This window comes from Gorilla gorilla, chromosome X (genome assembly GCF_029281585.2).
Source record: "Gorilla gorilla gorilla isolate KB3781 chromosome X, NHGRI_mGorGor1-v2.1_pri, whole genome shotgun sequence".
NCBI lineage: Eukaryota > Metazoa > Chordata > Mammalia > Primates > Hominidae > Gorilla > Gorilla gorilla.
The window spans coordinates 59024196-59030699 of record NC_073247.2 but is presented as its reverse complement, the minus strand read 5'-3'; positions in this window follow the sequence as shown (position 1 = coordinate 59030699).

Sequence of the window (6504 nt, the reverse complement as noted above, 5' to 3'; positions counted from 1 at the left end):
TGGGATTACATGCATTCATCACCAGGCCCAGCTAATTTTTGTATTTTTAGTAGAGATGGTGTTTCACCATGTTAGTCAGGCTGGTCTCAAACTCCTGACCTCAAGTGATCCACCCACCTTGGCCTCCCAAAGTGCTGGGATTATAGGTGTGAGCCACTGCACCTGGCTGAGCTTCTTTTCTTTATAAATTACCTGGTCTGTGGTATTCTGTTATAGCAACAGAAAACAGACTAAGACATAAATGTGGGTGCATGCGCTAGAAAAATCTTATATTGCCAACAGGTGCGGTGGCTCACACCTGTAATCCCAGCACTTTGGGAGGCCGAGGTGGATGGATTATGAGGTCAGGAGTTTGAGACCAACTTGACCACCACGGTGAAACCCCATCTCTACTAAAAATACAAAAAAAAAAAAAATTAGCCGGGCGTGGTGGCGCACACCTGTAATCTCAGCTACTCAGGAGGCTGAGGCAGGAGAATTGCTTGAACCAGGGAGGTGGAGGTTGCAGTGAGCCAAGATTGCGCCACTGCACTCCAGCCTGGGCAACAGAGCAAGACTCCATCTAAAAAAAAGAAAAAAGAAAAAAAGAAAAATCCTATATTGCCATTGAATGGACCTTTAAAGGTGATTCTGATGAGCAGTCAGAAAGAAATGAGGAGAGCTGTAGAGAAGGCTTCTGCTTTCTTAAAGAGTACATAAGTAATCATGAACAGATTGATGGTAGAAATATGGGTGGTTAAAGGCTGTTCTGATGTGGTCTCAGGTAGAAATGAGGAACGTGTTATTGGACAATGGAGAAAAGGTGATCCTTGTTATAAAGTAGCAAAGAACCTGGCTGAATTGTGTTTACGTTTTAGTGTTTTGTGGAGGGTAGGACTTGTGAACAGTGAAATGGAGATTTAGCTGAGGAGATCTCTAAGCAAAGTGTTGAAAGGAGAGGCTTGGTTCCTCCTGACTGCTTATAGTAAAATTTGAGAAGAGAGATATGAATTGAAAACAGAATTGTTATGCAAAAAAGGAATCAGAACTTAAACTTACCCAAGCTATGAGGGTGACATTGCTCCCTCAGTGGGTCTGGAAAATTCTCAGCCTGTCCCTGTCCATATTACAAAACATGACAAAGCATGTTTGGAAGAGAACACTAAGGGTCTGCTGGACTATTTGACAAGGAGATTACTGTGAATGTGAACTGTGGACTTCATTAACCATCTCAACAAAACAGCAATAGCGATGGGATTGTACTGGAAATGGCACTGCTGACTGGGACTAAAGGAAACAGAGAAAATGGGACAAAATGGCTGGGCGCAGTGGCTCATGCCTGTAATCCCAACACTTTGGGATGCTGAGGCGGGTGGATCACCTGAGATCAGGAGTTCAAGACCAGCCTCGCCAACATGGTGAAACCCTGTCTCTACTGAAAATACAAAAATTAGCCGGGTGCGGTGGTGCACGCCTGTAATCCCAGCTACTTGGGAGGCTGAGGCAGGAGAATCACTTGAACCCAGGAGGCGGAGGTTGCAGTGAGCTGAGATTGCGCCACTGCACTCTAGCCTGGGTGCTGGGCAACAGAGGGAGACTCTGTCTCAAAAAAAAAAAAAAAAAAAAAAAAAAAACAGAAAAAAGATAATGGGACAAAATGAAGGAAGATGATTAAACTTCTTAGATCCTATAGGACCAAACCATAGAACTATTCAGCTGTGAACACACACTGTTCTTCAAGATAAGGGAAGAAGAACCCTGAAGGTGATTCAGAGACCGTCCAGGTCACCACTCCCATCAGAGGCCCAGAGTACATGGGCTTAGGGCATAGGACTACCTGCACCTCCATTTCTTTTTTTTTTTTTTTGAGACAGAGTCTCGCTCTGTCACCCAGGCTGGAGTGCAGTGGCACAATCTTGGCTCACTGCAAACTCCGCCTCCCAGGTTCATGCCATTCTCACACCTCAGCCTCCCAAGTAGCTGGGACTACAGGCGCCCACCACCACGCCCAGCTAATTTTTTGTATTTTTAGTAGAGACGGGGTTTCACCCTGTTAGCCAGGATGGTCTCGATCTCCTGACCTTGTGACTGGCCTGTCCTGGCCTCCCAAAGTGCTGGGATTACAGGTGTGAGCCACCACTCCCAGCCTCCACCTCCATTTCAAAGGGTGAGACCAATGCCCAGTAGAGCGATGGGGATGGAGGCTCCCAGCAGAGCCCTGAGGCTACAACTCCTGCCCTGACAACCGCAGCATGAGCAGTGAGTGCTGCCAAACTGTTGTTACCGGGCCGGGGGGTGGGGGTCCTTGCTTCCAGAGCTCCCAAGATGGTGGTGGGCTGCTTCCAAGATGGTGGCAAGCCTCGTGTTCTCTGACCTGGGGTTCTTGGCCTCACGGATTCCAAGGAATGGAGTCTTGGGCCATGTGTGAGTGTTATAGCTCTATTAAAAGCCGTGGGTCACGGAAGAGAACCGTGGAACCCAGTGACTAGTGTTCAGCTCGATTAGGACAAACACAGGCACTTAGCCGTGCAGGAACAATGGCAAGCCTTTAGCCCGATCGGGAGCAGCAGTGGGCGGCTTGCTGGATCAGGAGTACAGCGGACACCCTGCCAGATCTGGAGGGATGGAAGTCAGCGGCGGGTCTGCGACGGCGGCAAACAGCAGTGGTGGGCGGCGAGTTAAAGCTCAGCTCGGGCCGTAACAAACACGGACCAGAAGAGAGTGCAGCTGCAAGATTTAATAGAGTGAAAACAGAGCTCCCATACAAAGGGAGGAGACCCAAAGAGGGTAGCCGTTGCGGGCTCGAATGCCTGGGTTTATATCCCGATCATTGTCCCTCCTGCTGTGCTCTCAGGTGATAGATGATTGGCTATTTCTTTACCTCCTGTTTTGGCCTAATTAGCATTTTAGTGAGCTCTCTTTACTCCCTGATTGGTCGGGTGTGAGCTAAGTTGCAAGCCCCGTGTTTAAAGGTAGATTGCGGTCACCTTCCCACCTAGGCTTAGGGATCCTTAGCCTAGGAAATCCAGCTAGTCCTGTCTCTCACTGTGAGGGTGACATTGCCCCCTCAGTGGGTCTGGCATGAGGGACTGACACCCCAGTAGGTCTGGAGGCAAAGCTTCAAGCCAAAGAGGATTACCTGAGTCTCAAGATCTCACAGAACTTCCCTTGCTAGGTTTTGGACTTGCTTGGGACTTGTCACCCCGTCCTCCTTCCCTGTTTCTCCCTTTTGGAATGGGAATGTTTATAGACCCTCTTTGCGTCCCATCATTGTATTTTGGAAGCAAATACTTTGGTTTCTTTTAAGCAGCTGAAGAGGAATTTTGTTTCAGGGTGAGTTTTACCCATACCTGATTTAGATGATCTTTAGATGAGACTTTTGGCTTTAGACTTTAGAGTTCATACTGGAATGAGTTAAGATTTGGGGGGATGTTTGGATGGAACTGAATGTAGTTTGCATGTGAGAAGCACATGAATTGTCGGGGGCAGGCAGGTGTTGGAAGGCAATGGACTGAATGTTTGTGTTTTCCTGTCTTAGTCCAGTTTCTGTTGCTTATAACAGAATACCTGAAACTGGGTAATTTTAAAGGAAATGAATTTCTTTCTTACAGTTGTGGGGGCTGAGAAGTCTAAGGTCAAGGGGCTGCATCTGGTGGGGGACTTTTTGCTGGTGAGGACTCTGAAAAGTCCTGAGACAGTGCAGGGTATCACTTGGCAAGGGGCTGAGCGTGCTAGTTCAGATCCCTCCTCCTCTCTCCTGTTCCTCTTCTTCCTTCCTTTCTTTCTTTCTTTCTTTTTTTTTTTTTTTGAGACAGAGTCTTGCTTTGTTGCCCAGGCTGGAGTGCAGTGGTGCGATCTCAGTTCACTGCAGCCTCCACCTCCTGGGTTCAAGAGATTCTCCTGCCTCAGCCACCCGAGTAGCTGTGATTACAGGCATGTGGCACCATGCCTGGCTAATTTTTGTATTTTTGGTAGAGATGGGGGTTTTGCCATTTTGCCCAGGCTGGTCTCGAACTCCCGACCTCAAGTGATCTGCCCACCTCAGCCTCCCAAGGTGCTGGGATTATAGGCATGAGCTACTGTGCCTGGCCTTAAAATACTTTCTAAAATGCTTAGATATTAGAGCTGCAAGGGCCCCTAGAGATCATCTGTGTCAGGGAGGACAAACCCTTTCTCTCACATCTTTATTCCTCACCCCCATGCTCAGGGCAGACATTGATATTTTGACTCAACCTGAAGATTTTTCTCATCCCTCACTTGGGACAGCTATTAAGCAGCCACCAGAGTTAGCACCTGGGGTTAGATTGTTTTAAAATATAACCAAGAATCTTTAAAAATTGAGGTATGGTGAGCCCAGCAGATCACAAGGCAACTGCCATTGAAAAGATAGCTTGTTACTCACAGTTCTCAACAGGAGGGGGCTTGCCAAGCCATGGCCATGCAAGGGCCACATGGGAGGCACCAGGGTCAGTCAGGAGTCAGGAGTGAGGAGAAAGCATGGGCCCAGAGCCTTTATTGTAGGTTTTATGGGAAGGAATGGATGAGACAGGATTGGCAAGCTGAGAAACCTTAGGACTGGATAGTTTGAATGATTTTGGTGGGTTACAGGGTGGCCCCTAGTTGTTCAGTACCTGGCCCTGGAGGGGGAATATTGCCTGGTGTGTGAGAGTTAGAAAAAGGAGGTGGTTTGGGTATGGTCTCATATGATTGTTGGTTTGCATATCAAAAGCATGCTCAGAGTCAAGTTCTGTAGGAATTAGTTAGCCCTGGGAGGGACAGTCTCTCCAAGATTAGCAAGGCCCCAAGATGTCAAAGCATCATGAAATACAGAAAATTAAAAAACACGATTAATGTGCATATCCATCCCCAGCCCTGATAACTGTAACACCTTCATAACAAAAGTGGAAACCTGGGCAGGGTGTGGTGGCTTACGCCTGTAATCCCAGCACTTTGGGAGTCCCAGGCAGTCTGATCACCTTAGGTCAGGAGTTCGAGACCATCCTGGCCAACATGGTGAAACCCCATCTCTACTAAAAAAAAAAAAAAATCAGCTGGGCCTGGTGGTGCATGCCTGTAATTCCAGCTACTCAGGAGGCTGAGGCAGGAGAATCGCTTGAACCCAGGAGGCAGAGATTGCAGTGAGCCGAGATCACGCCATTGCACTCCAGCCTGGGTGACAGAGCAAGACTCTTATCTCAAAAAACAAAACAAAACCAAGTGGAAACCTGAAACAGATGAATAAAGTGATTTGTACAAAGTGAGGCAGCCAGTTAGTGGCAGAGACCTCTAAGTGTCTCAACTCAGTCCATCTCTTTGTCACTTTTTCCATAGCAAGCTAGCTCCTTCTCCTGCTCCATCTCACTAATTGCTAGTAGATCAATTTTCTTAGGTTGGTATGTCATTCTGTGCATAATGTGCAGAAATCGCCTTGCAAAAGCCAAAGTAGCTTTGATGTGACTTCTAAAACGAAACTGCTGCTGCTCAGTGGAGAATGATCTTAAAAGGCTGCCAAGGCATGCCCTTCATGTCAGAAATGTCTACCATTGCTTTTCATGCATGTCTCTGCCACTGTGCAAACTATATCTTTTGTTCTAATCAAATAATTTAATAATAAATATTGCAGAAACTGTTTTAAATCTCTTATACTAATTATATTAATTGACTTAATTTTCACAGCAACCCTATGAGTACGGGTTTATCCCCATCTTGTTTTATTTAATTTGGAGACAGAGTCTCACTCTCTCGCCCAGGCTGGAGTGCAATGGCACGATCTCCACTCACTGCAGCCTCCTCCTCCTGGGCCCAAGCGATCTTCCCACCTCAGTCCCCCAAGTAGCTGAGACTACAGGTGTGCACCACCACACTCAGCTAATTTTTGTATTTTTTGTAGAGACGGGATTTTGCCATGTTGCCCAGGCTGGTCTTGAACTCCTGACCTCAAGCAATCCACCCACCTCTACCTCTCAAAGTGCTGGGATTACAGGCATGAGCCACCACGCCCAGCTCATATACCCATTTTAAAGATGAGGAAAGTGCAGCACAGAGACATTCAGTAACTGGCACAGCTAGTAAGTGGCAGAACTGGAATTCAAATCCAAGCTAACTCCAGAGTCCCCCTCTTTACCACCACACACTGCCAACAGAAATGTTCTGACTGCAAAGAAATTGCTCACTTTTTAATTTAAGAAAAAAGGATGATCAAGAGAATGAGATGATAGCCAGGTGTGGTAGTGTGCACCTGTAATCCCAGCTACTTGGAGGTTGAGGCAGGAGAATTGCTTGAACCCAGGAGGCAGAGGTTGCAGTGAGCCGAGATTGCACCACTGCACTCCAGCCTGGGTGACAGAGTGAGACTCCGTTCCCCCCTCCCCACAAAAAAGTGAATGAAATGACAAGCCACAATATTTGCAAAAGAGGTGTCTGATAAATGACTATTATCCAAAATTGCAAAGAGCTCTTAAAACTCAACGGTAAGAAAATGAACAACCTGATTAAAAAATGGGCAAAAGACCTGGATAGACAGCT